The sequence below is a fragment of the Notamacropus eugenii genome, chromosome 4 (assembly GCF_028372415.1).
Source record: "Notamacropus eugenii isolate mMacEug1 chromosome 4, mMacEug1.pri_v2, whole genome shotgun sequence".
Taxonomy (NCBI): domain Eukaryota; kingdom Metazoa; phylum Chordata; class Mammalia; order Diprotodontia; family Macropodidae; genus Notamacropus; species Notamacropus eugenii.
The window spans coordinates 105467953-105485684 of record NC_092875.1 but is presented as its reverse complement, the minus strand read 5'-3'; positions in this window follow the sequence as shown (position 1 = coordinate 105485684).

Here is a 17732-nt window from a genome sequence, read left to right as displayed (position 1 = left end):
CACAATTTAGTAGATTTTGAGATTGTTTATTTGTAGAAGAGTCAATGGATCATTTGTTCACAGGTTTGAAAAAACTGAAGTTGAGATTACCACACCATGTCTCCTGAATTACTTTATTCCAAGTTCCTTAATGATGAACCCAGAACATCTGTGTTTGAGATGGGTGAGATTTTGTTTACCTCTATTCTGAGGGTCTCTACAAGTGGTTTCTTCTGGTGCTTCACTGATCATAGCAGTCACTCTCTGCATTCAAAGGTCATGTCAATTACTTTAACCCCTAGACCAGAGATTCCCAAACCCTTTTGTGTGCCAAGGATCCCTCTTTGTAACCTGATATAGCATAGTGACCCCTTCTCAGAACACTATTTTTATTTTTTTTATTTTTTATTTTTTATTTTTTAATGCTTAACAATCACTGCCATACAATTGAGATTTTATCCCCCCCCACTTACCCCCCACTACTCCCTTCCCTCCCCACGACTGCATACAATTCTGTATAGATTCTACATATACTTTCCTACTGAGTATATTTTCACTATAGTCATGCTATGTAGTCAGACTAAAATAAATGAAAGAAATCGTATAACAAATCAGAACATGATACACAAACACATACACATACACAAACATGATCTGCTACATTTTGTGAGAGAACACTATTTTTAGAAGCATAAAATCAAACACATAGGTTTACAAGTTAAGTCAAATATTTTTAAACATAATTATCAAAATAATTTTTAAACAAGATTTTAGATGCCATATAAAAACTCTGATCAACTAGGTCCTACTGGAGTGGAAAAGCTAGTGATGCACTATGTTTCTGTCATCAGAGGACCAAGCTAGCTAGTTGTAGAGAAGTGAATCACTAGGCTGACTGAAGGATGGCAAAATTTTTTACCACATTATTTGTTAAAGACTATTCACATGTCATACAGTGGTTGTACAGATCTGAGAGGAGTTGTAGTCCACATTGGTAAAGTGCCCACCATGAAAAAATTACTAATCATTGGAATTTTGTAATATTTTTCTCCAAACTTAATTGCTTGATAAAGTCATAGCGTGCTGTTTCATACATTATATGTCTGTGCACATGTATGTGTGCACACATATATATATGTATAAAATGAGTAGTGCAACAAAAAAGGGCAAGAAAAGCAATTTTCTGGTACCATTCGTTGTTGCAACTCTTAGGTCATAGTTCCCCTCATCACACAGGGTTTCTTCTGTAAAAGGCAGCGCATTTTTGAAAGATATGGTGGAGTAGTTAGGATGCTTTATTTAGAATCTATAAATACCTGAATTTGAAACCTAGCTAAGAGTCTTGCTAGCTTTGTAACAAGCAAGTCATTCTACTTCATAGAGATATCATTTTAATCATGGTAAAATGGGTACAAAAACACTCCTATGACCTAGCTCACATTTGCATTACAAACCTTAAAATGTAATAAATATGTGTTGGCTAGAATCATAATACTAATATCTACCAGAAAACTATTACATTTGATAGTGTATATAACATTCTTTCCAACTCCCATTTCTTTTGTGAGTTTTTATGTAGTAACTCTTGTCTCCAAAATACCAATTATTTCTTTGTTAATGACTTTTAAGTCTACCTATCCAGTCCTAATATCTCTGCTGATCTTCAGTATTATAATTCCTACTGCCTAGTGGATTGGATGTCCGTAGACATCTTGAGCTCAACATGTCCAAAATTAATCTTGTGATTTTATACTCCAAGCCCTCCTCCCCACTTAACTTCCATACTATTGTCAAGGGTACTGCTATCTTTGCCTTCTCACTGTCTCTAGCCCAGCGTAACCAATTTGTTGCCAAGTACTACTGACTTTACCTTCATAAAATTTCTTCAGTAACCTCTTTCTCTCTTCTGATACTGCCACCACCTTGGTGTAGACTGTCACCACCCTTACTCCTGTATTACTGCAATAGCCTGCTGGTTGGTCTGCCAGCCCCTAGTCTCTTTCAACTCTAGTCCATCCCCCACTCAGCTGTAAAAATAATTTTCCTGAAGTGGAGGTCCAATCTCACCACTTGTTCCCTTCATATTAGTTCTACAAATATAAAAACCTCTGTTTCTCCAGTAAGTTCACAGATCAAACAAGGATGTCCATTATCAACACTGTTATTCAATATTGTACTAGAAATGTTAGCTTTAGCAATAAGAGAAGAAAAATAAATTGAAGGAATTAGAACAGGCAAAGAAGAAACAAAGCTGTCACTCTTTGCAATGATATGATGCTATACTTACAGAGTCCTAGAGAATCAAGTAAAAAACAGCTCAAAATAATAAACAACTTTGGCAAAGTTGCAAAATATAAAATAAAATCACATAAATCATCAGCATTTCTATGTATTACTAACAAAGCCCAACAGTAACAGATAGAGAAATTCCATTTAAATTTACTGTAGACATCATAAAATATTTGGGAGTCTACCTGCCAAGACAAACCCAGGAACTAAACGAACACAATTACAAAACACTTTTCACACAAATAAAGTCAGATCTAAATGATTGGAAAAATGTCAGTTGTTCATGTGCAGGCTGAGCTAACATAATAAAAATGACAGTTCTTTAAACTAATCCACTTATTCAGTGCCATAACAATCAAACTATCAAAAATTATTTTATAGAGCTAGAAAAAATAATAAAATTCATCTGGAAGAACAAAAGGTACAGATTATCAAGGGAATAAGTGAAAAGAAATGCTAGGGAAGGTGGTCTATCCATACCAGATTTTAAATTGTATTATAAAGCAGTAATCATCAAAACCACTTCATACTGGCTAAGAGATGGGGTAGTTGATCAGTGGAAAATGTTAGGTACACAAGACACAGTAGTCAATGACTATAGTAATCTGTTTGATAAACCTAGACTTCAGTTTCTGTGATAAGAACTCACTATTTGACAAACACTGCTGGGAAAACTGGAAAATAGTTTGATAGAAACTAGGCACAGTCTAACCTCTTACACCATAAACAAAGATAAAGTCAAAACGGGTACGTGATTTAGAAATAAAGTCTGATACTATAAGCAAACTGGGAGAACAAGAATAAGTTTACTTGTCATATTTATGGACAATAGAAGAATTTATGACCAAACAAGAGATGGAGAACATCATGAAATGTAAAATGGACAATTTTAACTATGTTAAATTGAAAATTTCTTGAATAAAGCCAATGCAACCAAGATTAGAGGGAAGCTGAAAGCTAGGACAGAATTTCTGCAAACTTTATCTCTGATAAAGGTTTCATTTCTAAAATATATAGAGAACTGAGTCAAATTTATAAGAATACAAGTCATTCCCTAATTGATGAATGGTCAAAGGGTACAAATAGTCTGTTTTCAGGTGGAGAAATTAAAACCACATAGATGGCTTTAATTGAAAAAATGAAAAATACATGAAAACAAATGAAAAAATGTCCTAAATCACTATTGATTAGAGAAATGCAAATCAAATGAACTCTGAGGTACCACTACACCTATCAGATTGGTTAACATGACAAAACAGGAAAATGATAAATGTTGAAGGAGATGGAGGAAAATTAGAATACTAAGGCATTATTGGTGGAGTTGTGAACTGATCCAGCCACATGGAGAGCAACTGGGAACTATACCCAAAGGGCTATTGAATAGTGCATATTCTTTGACCCAGCAATACCACTTCTAGGGCTATATCCCAAAGAGATCATCAGAATTGGAAAAGGACCCACATATACAAAAATATTTATAGTAGCTCTTTCTGTGATAGTCAAGAATTGGAAATTGAGGAGATGTCCCTCAACTGGACTTCAGAAAAACCTCAAAAAACATGAATGACCTGAGGCTGAGTGAAAGAGAGCAGAACCAGGAGAATATTGTACACAAAACCAGCAACATTGTGTTATGACTAACTTTGATAGACTTATCTCTACTTAACAATGCAATGATCTAAGAGAATTCCAAAAGACTCATGATGGAAAATGTTATTCATCCAGAAAAAGAACAATAAGAACAATGGAGTCTAAATGCAGATTGAAGCATGGCATTTGCTCTTTCCTTTTTTTCTTAGTTTCTTCTTTCACATGGTTTCTTCCATTGGTTGTAATTCTTCTTTACAACATGACTAATGTGAAAATATGTTTAATATGAATGGCTCTGTAAAGCCTGTATCAGACTGCATGCTCTCTTGGGGTGGAGAGAGGGGAGGAGTGGGGAGAAAATTTGGAACTCAAAATCTTATAAAAAGTGAATGGTGAAAACTAAAAATAAATAAGTGAATGAATTAATTAATAGATAAATAAATGAAGGTGGCCTAGCCATACCAGATCTTAAATTGTATTATAAAGCAGAAATCATCAAAACTACTTGGTACTGGCTAAGAAAGAGAAGGGTAGATCAGTGGAATAGGTTCGCTACACAAGACACAGTAGTCAATAATTATAGTAGTCTACTGTTTAATGCACCCAAGGACCCCAGCTTCTGATATAAAAACTCACTGTGTGACAAAAATTGCTGGCAAAACTGGATAACAGTGTGACAGAAACTGGGCATATACCAATGTCTGACACCATACACAGGAATAAAGTCCAAATAAGTAAACAAACAAACAAGCAAATAAACAAACACACAAATAAATGAGTGGAGAGATGAATGAATGAACAAACAGATAAAAAATAAATAAATAAATTTTAAAATCCCTTTGTTTCATGTTCAAGCCCTTCAGAACCTATACCCTACCTACTCTTCCAGTCTTCTTGCACCTTATTCCCCCTTACATGCTCTTTTGGTTCAGTGACAATCCTTGTTGTCCCTTTAGCAAATTTAAAATATCAAATATAGCACTGATGATATGGGATTGAAGCTCAGGGAAGAAATAGGGTAGATATCTAGACCTGGGAGTCATCAGCATAGAAATTTTAAGTACCATAGATCATAGTTACAGTTCTCCTCTTGTATTCATCCCAGTAACCACCCACTCTGGATATGACATTAATTGGTGTATACTGGCAGAGATGCTGGCCTTTAATTCAAACTTCCCAAGACACTCTCAGTTGTACAGAGTCATGACATGAACCAAGATAATGTTTACTAGAAACTAGACTCTCCGAATGCTTCAGTCACGGATATGGGATTGCTTCAGGGAATAAAGCACTAGGAAGAGGAAGGGAAGAACAACTGTAAGGAGCAGAAGGAACAGCTGTTTGAAAAAGATAAGCAGGAAATGACATGGTTATGAGGAATATGGTAAAATAGTAAAGAGACAGGTGGTATGAATTGGGGAGAAAGTATAACAGCAGAGAGAGAGAGACAGAGACAGAGAGAAAGAGAGAGACAGAGACAGAGATAGAGACAGAGAGAGAATGGGAAAGAACAATAGATAGAATGTGGTATAGTAGAAGGATTTATTGATGCAGTCCTCAGACAAAATTTCAAATAGTGACTCACAAACAGTTCACTGAACCTGGAAAGGAATGAGGGATCTAAGGATTCTGAGACGTAAATGGTCACACTTAAAATTTCACAAGTGGCAATCAGGGTAGAATTGGCTTCAGGTCACCCCTGGGAAGATCTTAGTTTAAATTCTATCTCAAATACGCACTAGTTGTGTAATGTAAGGTTGGACAAGTCATCCTTAGTTTGTTCATCTGCAGAATTAGAATACAAATAGTTTATATCTTACAGTGTTATTGGGATGACCAAGGCAGGCAATATATGTAGATCACTTTGCAAACCTTAAAGTACTATGCAAATGAAGGTTATCATGATCATTAATTATTATTCAACTGTAAGCACAAGCAAGATGGGATTTTTTTTTTTCTGAAGTTCAGTTTCCTTAGGCTCAGGATAAATTGTAAACATCTGAAGGATTACTCTCCTTTCAACCCTGATAATTCACAGCTGTGCTGAGTCATGTAGGTTTCATTCCTTTTGTCTCTGAGTCAATCAGAGACTGAGTCTTTGTTATATATTCTGGGAGGTTGGCATTTCTTTTCGGGATTCACTCATGGGAAGAATGTGTCTTTATGATTTGGCCAGATGAGACTCTGTGTAGCCATTGTTAAGAGTACCGCTAGCTACATGAACCCGGATATCGGTGCTTCCTGGTCTGATGCTTATGTATCTATCACTTTGTTTAGACAGTGAGAGTCCTTTCTATTGCATCTCTGTGCTAATTTCTCTCTCTGCTTGTATGTTCTCCATATTCAGGACCCTGACCTTTCCCCTGAGCTAGTGAATGACTTATATGAGTTTAATTTAAGTAAGATTCTTGACCCATTTGAAGCTGTCTTTCCTTTAGAAAAGCATATTAAAGAACCTGTGTTAGCAGCCTACCTGTGTGCTAGTGTGGTTGATACTACATCCACTCAAGAACTTAGTCGGTCAACTGGCATGTGTTAAGTTCCTTCTCTCTGCCAGGCATTATACTAAGGGCTGGAAATATAAAAACAAAACAAAACATCACCTGCTCTCAAGTGCCTCAGGTTTAATGGAAGAGACAATATGCAAACAACTGGGCGCAAAGTATTTACACATATATATGTGATCCACACACACACATATACACACACGCACACATATACACACATATATATATGTTTTTGTGTGTGTATGTATGTGTGCGTGTGTGTATGTGTAAATTCAGGTTAGTATCAGAGGGAGGGTACTAAGGTTTAGGAAGTCTAGGATAGACTTCTGAAGAAGGTGAGACTTTAGATAAGACATGAAGGATTCCAGAGAAACTAGCCAAGGGAGTTGAGGAGAAAGAATATTTCAGACATGGGGGACAGCTAAAGAAATATGCTAGGAGTGAGGAGGTGGAGTTTTAGAGTGATTTGCAGGAAACAACATGGAGGTCAGAGTCATTAGAGTACAGAGCATGTTGGGGGGTGAAGGGTAAGAGGACTGGAAGGTCAGAGGTTATCAAGGATTTTAAAAGTCAAACAGAGTATTTTATCCTGAAGGCAATAGGAAGTCATTAAAGTTTACTGAATTAGAAAGAAAGGGGAACATAGTGAAATCTGAACTTTAGGAAGATCAATTAAATGGAGAGAAACTTGAGATGGGCAAAGCCATCAGCAGGATATTGCAATAGTCTAGACATGAGTTGTGAGAGCCTGCCCAAAGCTGGTGGCAGTGTCAGAAGAGAGAAGGGGATATTTTAGAAATGTTATGAAGGTCAAATCAACAGATCTTGACAATACATTGTGTGGGGGAAATGAAAGAGAGCGAGGAGTCAAGTAAGAAACTTAGATTTGAGCTCAGGTGAATAGGAAAATGCTGGTACCCTTGAACAGTAGTAGGAAAGTTAAGAAAAAGAAATGGTTTGGGCAGAAAGATCATGATTTTGGTTTTGGACACGCTGAAGATGTCCTAGGGCCATCCAGTTTGAGATATCTGATAGGCAATTGGAAATGGAAATTAAAACTAATCTCTCCAAAGTTACAGATGATCCCTTAAGTTTAACAGAACATCAAAAGAGAGACTAGAGCTAGACAACTTAACCTGAAAGTCATCTGCATAGAGATGAGGTGATTTAAACCATAGGAGCTGATAAGATTACAAGAGCCTTGGAGGACCCTCTAGGTGAGCAGTCATGATATGATTGCAAATCTAACAAAAGAGGCAGACAAAGAGAATTCATATAGAGTGAAGAACCAAGAGACATTAGTGTCACAAACACCTAGAAAGAAGACAGCTTCAAGGAGAAAAGGATGACTGACAGTGCCATGAAGGATGAGGATTTAGAAAGGGCTGTTAGATTTGGCAGTTAAGAGAGCAATGGAAATGGGAGCAAAGGAAATCAGTGAATTGATAAGGTCAGAAGGCAGACTGCAAAGACGTAAGAAGAATAAGAGGAAAGGAAATGGAGGTACTTATTATAGATGACTTTCCCAAGGAGAAGGCAGGAGAGATATGAGAGTGTGTGGGGAAGGATGAATCAAGTGAGGAGTTATTTTTTGAGGATAAGGTAGACACTGTCATGTTTATAGATAGCAGATAATAAGATAATAAATGAGAACAATTGAAGATCAGTGAGAGAGTGAGGCTTGATGATAGAGGGGGCAATCTACTAGAGAAAATGAAATTGAATGGGATCATTTGTGCATGTGGAGTTGACTTGACAAGGAGAAGCCCTACTTTATTATATGAAATAGGAAGAAGGAGAGAATGGTGGCAGAAGGCTTCTGAGTGATATGTTGAGGAGTACAGGAAAGGAGAGAGGTCGCTGCATACACCCTCATCACCATCCTCTCTCCAAACCATACTTCACAGTACTACCAAAGTTAGCCTCTCAAAACAAGGATCTGACTATTTCTTCCTCACGTGATGAAGGAAATTGGGAAAAATTGAATCATGAGATTGTGCTGATTGGATCCACTACAAATTTATGATATATTTCAATAGAGTCCTCATTGCTACAAGACTACCCTTTTAAACAACCCCAATTAATTCTATACCCCACTAATTAACTCTATATCCCTACAGGGGCTTTCTAAACCTTTTCATAATTAATAAAGTACTCCACAGCTAACTAATCTCTTCAAAGTTACCACTGATCTTTTAATTTCCAAATCCAATGGCTTTTTCCCTAATTCTTATCTTTCTTGACATTTCTGCAACTCATTCATCTTCTACTCCTTAATACTTTGTTCTCTCTAGGTCTTTGTGGCATTACTTTTTAGTAGTTCTCCTTTCTGTTTACCTACTCCTTCTCTGTCTTTTGCTGAATCCACATCTTGACTGCTAATTTTGAATGTTCCCAAGGTTCTATTCTGGTGCTTCTCTCTCTCCCATCTCACTTAATGATATCATCAGCTTTTATGGACTCAGTTATTATCTCTATGTAGATGATCCTCAGATCTATTTGACCAACCCTAACTTCTCTGTTGACCTCCAGCGTTGCGCTTCCTACTGCCTATCAGACATCTTGAACTGGATGTCATGTAAACATCTTAAATTCAATATAATCAAAACTGAACTCATTATCTTTCCCCCATCTCCCATTTCCTTCCTTCTCTATTAATATTAAAAGGTACCAACATCATCCCATTCATCTAGACTTATAACCTATATGTCACCCTTATTCCTTACTCTCACCCTCTATATCCAATCTGTTGCCTACTTGTTCATTTCTATCATCTCAAAATCTCTGGTAAACACTCCCATTCTCCCCTCTGTCATTGTTGCTGGCTTGTGATGCAAGCTCCCATACCTCATGTCTTGACAATTACAATAGCCTTGTGATTGGTCTCCCTGCCTCAAGTCTCTCCCCACTCTAGTCCATCCTTCACTCAGCTGTCAAATTAATCATACCAAAGTGAATTGCTGACCATGTCACTTCCCTATACACTAAATTCCAGTGGTACCCTGTCACCTCCAGGATCAAATACAAATTCCTCTGTTCAACTTTTGAAGACCTTCCTAACTGACTCTTCCTTGCCTTTCCAACCACCTTACACCTTCCTCCTCTCCACTTTGTAACCCAGCGATATTCGCCTCCTTATGATTCCTCCCCCAAACATGACATTTTCACCATTTCTCCCTCATGCCTAGGATTCCTTCCCTCCTTATCTCCCATCCCCTGATTTCCCTGGTGTTCTCCAAGACCTACCTTCTAAAGGAAACCTTCCCCAACCCCCTTCAATTCTAGTGCCTTCTCTCTGTTGCTTATCTCCAATTTAATCTTGCAAATCTCTCTCTCTCTCTCTCTCTCTCTCTCTCTCTCTCTCTCTCTCTCTCTCTCTGTCTCCCTCCCTCTCACAGTTGTTTGCATGTCGTTTCCTTCTGTGAGCTTCTACACAACAAGGAATCTCTTTGCCTTTCTTTATATCCCCAGTTCTAAGTTCAATAGCTGGCACATGCTAGATGCTAATAAATGCTTATTGACTTAACTCAAAACTTTTCCCAGACTATTGGCCAAAGGATCAAACATAACTCTTAAGAACTTATCACTGGAGACCCTACGCAAGCAGATATCAAGCTATTTTTCCAGATTTATTCTACATGATTCCAATTCATCCTCTCCATCTTCCACCCAGATTTTCCTGGTTCCTAAGTTTATTGCTGCTATTTCCCCCCTCTGCAGTGGTGCACACAATCTTGTATTCCTGGACTATCTCACCCCCCATCTCTACTTGTCAAATTCCTCTCTTTTCTTCTGAGGGTCAGGCCACTTTTCTCATGAAACTTTCTCTGATCCTTCAAGTTATAAGTTATCCCTCCTTCTTTCTTTCATATGCACTTAATTAAACTAATTTTGACTAATATTTATTGGCATCTGTTATGTGCAAAGCACTGTGTTGAGCCTTAAATATGATAAATTTGAAATACATACTTGAAAATCAAATATTTCCTGCCCCATTCTACTGGGAAATTTCAAAACCTACACAGAAAAGAAAATATACAGTAAATTTAGAACACAAGAAACCAAGGTTGAGGCAGGCTAGAAATTAGGGAATCAAAAAGGTTATCAAATGTATAAAGACGAAGAGATAGTAATTAATAAAAAAAAAGTATAGCTTATGAAAGTGAGTTAAGGGGGGAAAAGCTAGGTCACCTATTTGTAAAGAAACATAAATCAGGCTGATAACTTTATATTTTATCCTAGATACACTGGGAGCCATGGAAGTTTATTGAATTGAATTGATCTAAATTGAATTGAATTGAAATTAAATGATATTTTTTAGTTGAGAAAACGAGATCATTTCTGTGCCTCAGTAATATAATTTTCACAGCTGTGTGGAAGATGAATTATAAAGGGGAGAGATTGAAAGCATGGAGATCAATTAGGAGGCTATTATAATAGATCAGGTGAGATGATGAAGATCTCAATAAGTCACTGGCCATGTAGCAGGAGAAATATCATCAGTAAGACTTAGAAATGGATTAGATACGGAAGGTGAGGAAGAGTGAGAAGTCAAGGGTACACATGGCTGCCAGAGTAATCTTTTTAAAGCACAACCTGAATATGACAGTCAGTTGCTCAATGAACTTCAAGTCTTCCCATTTTCTCTGGGATCAAATAGAAACTTCTCTTTTAGGCTTTAAACACCTTTCAAATCTGGGTCCAACCTCTTTTCCTAACATATGCATTGTTCCCCTCCATTCACACCACAGTCCAACAGAATCGACTTTATAGATTTAGAGCTGGAAAGGAACCTTCAAGACAATTTAGTCCAAATGCTTCATTTTATAGATGAAGAAACTAATTCAAATCTGGGTCCTTTGACTCCAGATCTAGTCCTTCCTACTCACAATTCAGTATTGCCAGTCACGAGGTCTTTACACATCCTTCATATTTGGAATATTCACCTTCCTTACCTTCTGCCTTTTGGTGTTGTTAACATCCTTCAAAGTTCAGCTCAAATACTACTTCCTCTCAGTTGCTAATGTCACCTTTAAAAAACTTTGTACTTATTTTTGTATCTACTCATCTCTGAACCAAAGTCAGACAGATGGCACAGTGGGTACAGCACTGGCCCTGGTGTTAAGAGTACCTGAGTTCAAATTTGCCCTCAGACACTTATTAATTGTGCTACCCCAGGCTAGTCACTTAATCCTGTTTACCTCAGTTTCCTCATCTGTAAAATGATCTGGAGAAGGCAATGGTAAACTACTCTATCACCTTTGCCAAGAAAATCCCCAAAAGGAGTCATACAGATTCAGACACAACTGAAATGACTGAATAACCACACCTCTGTGCCTTACTGTTCTCTATCCTCAAAGATTTTTTTTATTTTGTTTTGTTTTAGAAATCTCTTTGCAACCTTTGACAATGTTGATCTTTCTCTTTTCTCTTCTCTCTGATATTCTCTGCTCTCTTGGTTTTTGTGACCCTGACTCTTCCTAGTTCTCCTCCTATTTGTCCTATTTCTCCTTCTTCAGTATTCTTTTCAGGATCTTCATCAAAATCTTGCTAGCTACCAATGGAAGTACCCTCCCCACTCCCACCAGACTCTATCATTATCCCTCTTCTCTTTTTACTTGTTTATCTCAGCAGCTCCCATGAATCCAACTGTCATATTTATGAAGATTATTTTCAGATCTATTCATCCAGTCAGCCTCTTAAACCTCCACTTTCTACAAGAAGCCTTTCCAAATTCATCTTAATGCCAATGCATTCCCTTTGTTTATTGCTTCCAGTTTACCTTTCATATATTTATTCATACATAATTGTTGGTTTGTTGTCTCTTCTATTAGAGTTGGTTTGTTGTCTCTTCTATTAGACTGTGAGCTCCTTGAGACCAGGGTTTTTGTTTTTTGTTTGTTTGGTTTTTTTGCTTTTCTTTGTATACCCAGTATTTATGGCACCACTTGGAAAACAGTAAGACTTTGGCTAATGTTCGACTTGATTTATCTCAAAAGATCTTCTTAGAGATTATTTTATTATTGTCTTTAACATAGTTCCTGGTACATAAAGGTATAGGAGGTTGACAAATGCTTCTGGACTGACTGACTGATTGGTTCATACATAACTTTTAGATTAGAAACCTAGGTGACTTGGAGAGACACTAGTGTTATTCATAAAAAGAGGGAAGATTGGATGAGAGGTAGATGGAAAGGGGAGAAGGGGAAGAATTATATTTTAAAGTAGGCTTTCTTAAGAGCCTACTATGTGCTATACACTATGCAATGCACTTTGCATATATTGTCTCCTTTGATAATAATTCTAACTTTGTATATATTCCACTTGAGATACCAGGAGGAAATCTAGGTAAAGATGTGACAGAAATTATAATTAAATAACTAGTTGTTAATTTGGGGGGGGGGAATCATACAGAAATTTTCATTTTCTATGTCTTCATTCCCTACTAGACCAGGCCAGCATCTGAAGAATATTGTTGATGAGTGAAATCACTAAGGTCCCAGGGGTACATGCCTTTTGATTCTGGGTGGGAGTTGTTCTTCCACCCAACTAGAAAACTTTACAAAGAATTTAACCTAAGGTGAATTCCAACCCATCATGTTCCACTATGGAAGGTTTAGGTGGAGGTGGGGGAGCTGGGGAGGTTAGATCATTTTGTATAGATTACTCTAGACAGGGTAAAATGGGTACTTATAAGTCTCTTTGATCAACAATGCGTGATCAGAGTCATGTCCCCCAGCCTTTAATTAAAATAGGATCACCTCTCATTATAATATTAATTCTTCTCATTAATTGTTAACTAATCAGAGCCAATTGCCACACTCAGAACACCCACTCTTCCAAGGGCATAAAGTTCCATGAGAGGCCTTTGGCATTCAAGAATGTCACTGACCCCTTTTATTAATTATGGCTAGCACTATTAATAAAATGATTAATTACCCAGAATTTTGTCTTTCCAACTTTTTATACCTCACAGATGTCTACTAAGTAATTGATAATTCAGGACTGGTTCAGCAGGGTCATGAAAGCCATTTGTGTAAATCTGAGGCACGCACATAGAGGTGGTCATTGAACCCATAGGAGGCAATAAGACTACCAAGGAGGAGAAAGAAAGTACATATATGAAAAAGATAAGTGGTCCCACAACAGTCTTGAGGATGAACTGCCTGGGAGGAAGATGATGGTACAGGAAAGAGTATGAAACATCAACCAGACAGACAGGAGAACAGGTTGTTGAATTTGTCCTTCATATTCGAATAGGACCATGACATCAGGGAAGTGATGATATAACTTGCAGTTGACTTTGATTTGAGTGAGGGATGGCTATGCAAGGTCACTAGCCTCACTTTCTCCTCCAGAGCCATCTGATTCCAGTAGCCAAATATTCATCAGGATGACTAGAGATGGCCCAGGATGCAATGGGAAACCCTGGCCCTTTTAGGCTAAGGCTTTCTCAAGTTCTCACTTCCAGTGAGGTAAGACCCATTCATTGAATAGGCCTCTTTAAAAATGAGTCAAGGGATGGCCCATATAATTAGAAAGAAAAAAAGAAAAAAACTCAAGGTGGGAGGGGAAGGCCCTCAGGGTTGCTGTTCCAAAGAGAAACAGTTACCATTGGCATTCACTGTAAGCTAGGGGGCCCCAAAATACAGCCATTAAGTGGAGCTTGGGCAGGGACCTATTGTGGTCCAGTTTATGAGCTTTAGAGTGAACTGGGTTTAAGGGAGGGAAAGGAAGGAAGGAAAGAAGGAAGGAAGGAAGGAAGGAAGGAAGGAAGGAAGGAAGGAAGGAAGGAAGGAAGGAAGGAAGGAAGGAAGGAAGGAAGGAAGGAAGAAGGGAGGGAGGAAGGAAGGAAGGAAGGAAGGAAGGAAGGAAGGAAGGAAGGAAGGAAGGAAGGAAGGAAGGAAGAAAGGAAGGAAGGAAGGAAGGAGAACAAGAAGTATTACAAAAGCCAGTGGTGAAGAAAGTATCCAAAAGCAAAGGATCATCAAAAGTGTCAAAGGCTTCAGAGAGGTTGAGGAGCATAAAGTTTGACAAAAAAAAAAAACATTGAAATAAATAGTTTAGAAATTATTGGTGACTTTAGAGGAGGATTTCAATACACCAGTGCAGACTGAAGCCCAAATGTAGGGGTTGAGAAGAGAACAGGTGGTGTGAAAGTGGAGGCAATGATGTTTCCTAGGAACCTTAGTGGAGAAATGGAATAAGGGCATAGAAAGATCATTTGAGTGAATGGCAGCATGGTAAGTTTCATATCTGAAAGACACAAGAATGTTTGTAGAAATTGGGTAAGGGGACATTAGAAAGAGAGAGATTGAACATGAGATAGGATGAGAATGATTACTGGGGCAAGTTCCTTAAACAGAAGAGAGAGGATATATTAAGGGCACAGAGGAAAATTAGCAAGAAAGAGACTTTACTGAAAGACTAGAGCAATGAAGAAGCAAATGGGGGAAATGTGAAGACACTTTTACCTGTGGAGAAGTCGGGGTAAAAGGAGCTTGTCTATGGAAAAATAAATGTTTGCAGAAGGTATAGATAGCTAGTGGAGATGATTTAAAACAGCTACTCTGGGGAAGGATTTCCAAGCAACATTGAGGGCACAAACAACAGGAAATAACATAAAGTTGTAACATGCATAAATGTCACAATTCCATTATTTTCCCATAGAAAATATAGTAACACAGAAGTACAGACTGTGGGTGGTGAAGGAGACCTATGATTAAGGATTGGCACCGTATGAGTTCTGCTAGGAAAAAATGGGATTTGAAGGTAGAGGACAGTATCTGGAATCTAAACTCCAGATGAACTGGTCATGGTCAAAACTATGGCAAGAGAGAAATGAGGTTAGTGCATTGGAGTTGATCTGGAAAAACAATTAAAGCTGGAAAGATTGGATGTGGTGAATTCAGATAATGAGTTTAGCTAAGGCAAAGGGAAAGAATTATGGACATAAGCTTATGAGGAGAAAGAAATTTCAGAGTTTAAAATCATGGGGTAGATAGTTATGAATGAGGGTGAGATTTATGGTGTGATCACTCATTGAGATGGTTGAAGTGGAATGAAGAAATAGCTTATAGGAACCTGATCATGCATGAACTGGGAGGCCAGGATGTTTGAAGGGAAGGCTTCATGTTTATTTAAATTCTCAAATGTGAGATAGGGGTTAGGGTAGAGAGAAAGATTGGAACCTAGGGTCTGAAACAATTTAGGATGGAGGGAGTCCAGAAGAAAACTAAAAAGGATCTATACAAAATAATATTGGTGGAAAGAATGAAATTCAAAGAAGGAAAGGCTGAGGTTGACATCAGTAGTGGAAATTCTGGGGGTGACAGGGAGGAGCAAGGAGTAAATTGACTCTCCTGGGCCGAAAGTATTTAGCAGCATGAGAGAAGGGACAATTTGTACCTTACTGTTCCTAAACCTGATCTTTATCTGCTCTATGACCTGCATTCTTTCCATGCCCCGATTCTCTTCCAGCCACTACACCTGCTCTGACTTCAGTTTCCTCGCTTCCTAATCCTTACCTCTCAATTTAACCCATCAGTTGGATTATGCCCAATATTTCTGAAAACTTTTTTGTTCCCTTGTCTTATTGCCTCACATAGCTTAAGTTACACATCTTTGACCGTTGGGTGCATCGCAACCTTGTTATCAAATCACAACTGGGTCTGACCTACTAGAAGGTTGTCTTCATTAGTTGATTCTCTTATAATCATTGCAGGGATTTTTCTAAGCAACAGGGATTTCATATGGAAGGGTGCTGAATTTGATTTTGAATCTGAGTTCAAATCTATATAGCATTTTTTAGTTATATGGCCTTAGGTGAGTTGCTTAACCTCTTTGGGTCTCAGTATCCTTATGTAAAATAGAAGTTAAGCTAAATGCTCTATGAAACCCTTTCTCTATTGGCAATGCTAAGACTTTCTCATATGTCTTTCCACACTTCTCCTCAACAAAGGACTTTGCTTCATACTTTACTGAGAAAATTGAAGTTATCTGCCATGAACAACCTAGTTTCCTCTACTCACCACTCTCAAACCTCTTGACATCATCCATTTTTTTATTTTTCTTTGATTTTGTATCTGATGAAAAGCTTACTCTTTTCCTCATTAAGGTCCTTAATGTCATCCTTTCCCATCTCCAGAACAGCTTGCTCTTATAATTAATCCTTCTCTATGTATCATTTTGACTTGTTCTCTATTTGTTCCTTCCTTGATTCCTACAGACATATCCCAATCAGTGCTATCCTTACAACTGTCTTTTAAGTGTACCACACCCTCAAGCCATTATCCCATATCTCTTCTCCTTATCCCAGATCATTTCCTTTAAAAAGTTAATACACCTATTGTCTGCACTTCCTCCTCTCTTATTCATTCTCTTGAAATGTGACTTCTGACCTCTTCACTCACCTGGAACTTCTTTTTTTTTTTTTTTTAAAGTACCTGGTGATCTCTTTATTATCATCTTTGACATTTTCTCAGTCTTACCTTCTTGACTTCTTTGAAGAATTTGACCACGTTGATCACTATCTTAGAGTCAGAAAGACCAGGAAATCAAATCCTAACTCTGATATGTTCTGGATATGTGACCCTGGACAGGTCACTTAACTTCTAAATTCCATCAGGCAATTTTCAAAGAGTATAGATTTTAGAGAGGATGCTAATCTATATTTTGATGTTACTTTATCAGGAATTTTCTGAACCAAGGAATCACAGGTTAGGTACCAAAAAAATAAGAAGTCTGTACTAGATGACCTCTAAAACATTCATCCAATTCCATAGTGCTATAACCAATTGCTACAAATGCAGCAGAATAGCAGTGATATTAATAATAAAAGCTGAAGGATATTCACAATTTACAAAGAGCTTTACTTTCTTTTTCCTATTAGGTCCTCTCAGAAATCACAAAAGTTGTAGAGTGTGATTTCTTCCTGAGAGGAAAGCTTTCTGAAGTGGAAGTTTGATATCTCAATTTCCCAGTTAATCTTTCCCCTATGGTACCATGTGGTGGGCCATAGGGGAGCATTTAAGTTATGCAGTGAATAGATTGCTGGGCCTGGCATCAAGAAGACTCATCTTTCTGGATTCAAATCCAGCCTCAGACACTTAGTAGATGTGTAACCTTGGATGAGTGACTTAACCCAGTTTGCTTCAGTTTCCTCATCTGTAGGATGAGCTGGAAAAGGAAATGGCAAATCACTCCTGTATCTTTTCTGAGATAACCCTAGACGTGGTCACAAAAAGTTGGACAGGACTGAAAAATGACTGAACTGATGGCACTGTGTCATATCCATCTATACTAAAAGGGCAAACACTCATCATATTCCAAACTAAACATATATCCAGCATCTTTACTTTTTGCCTC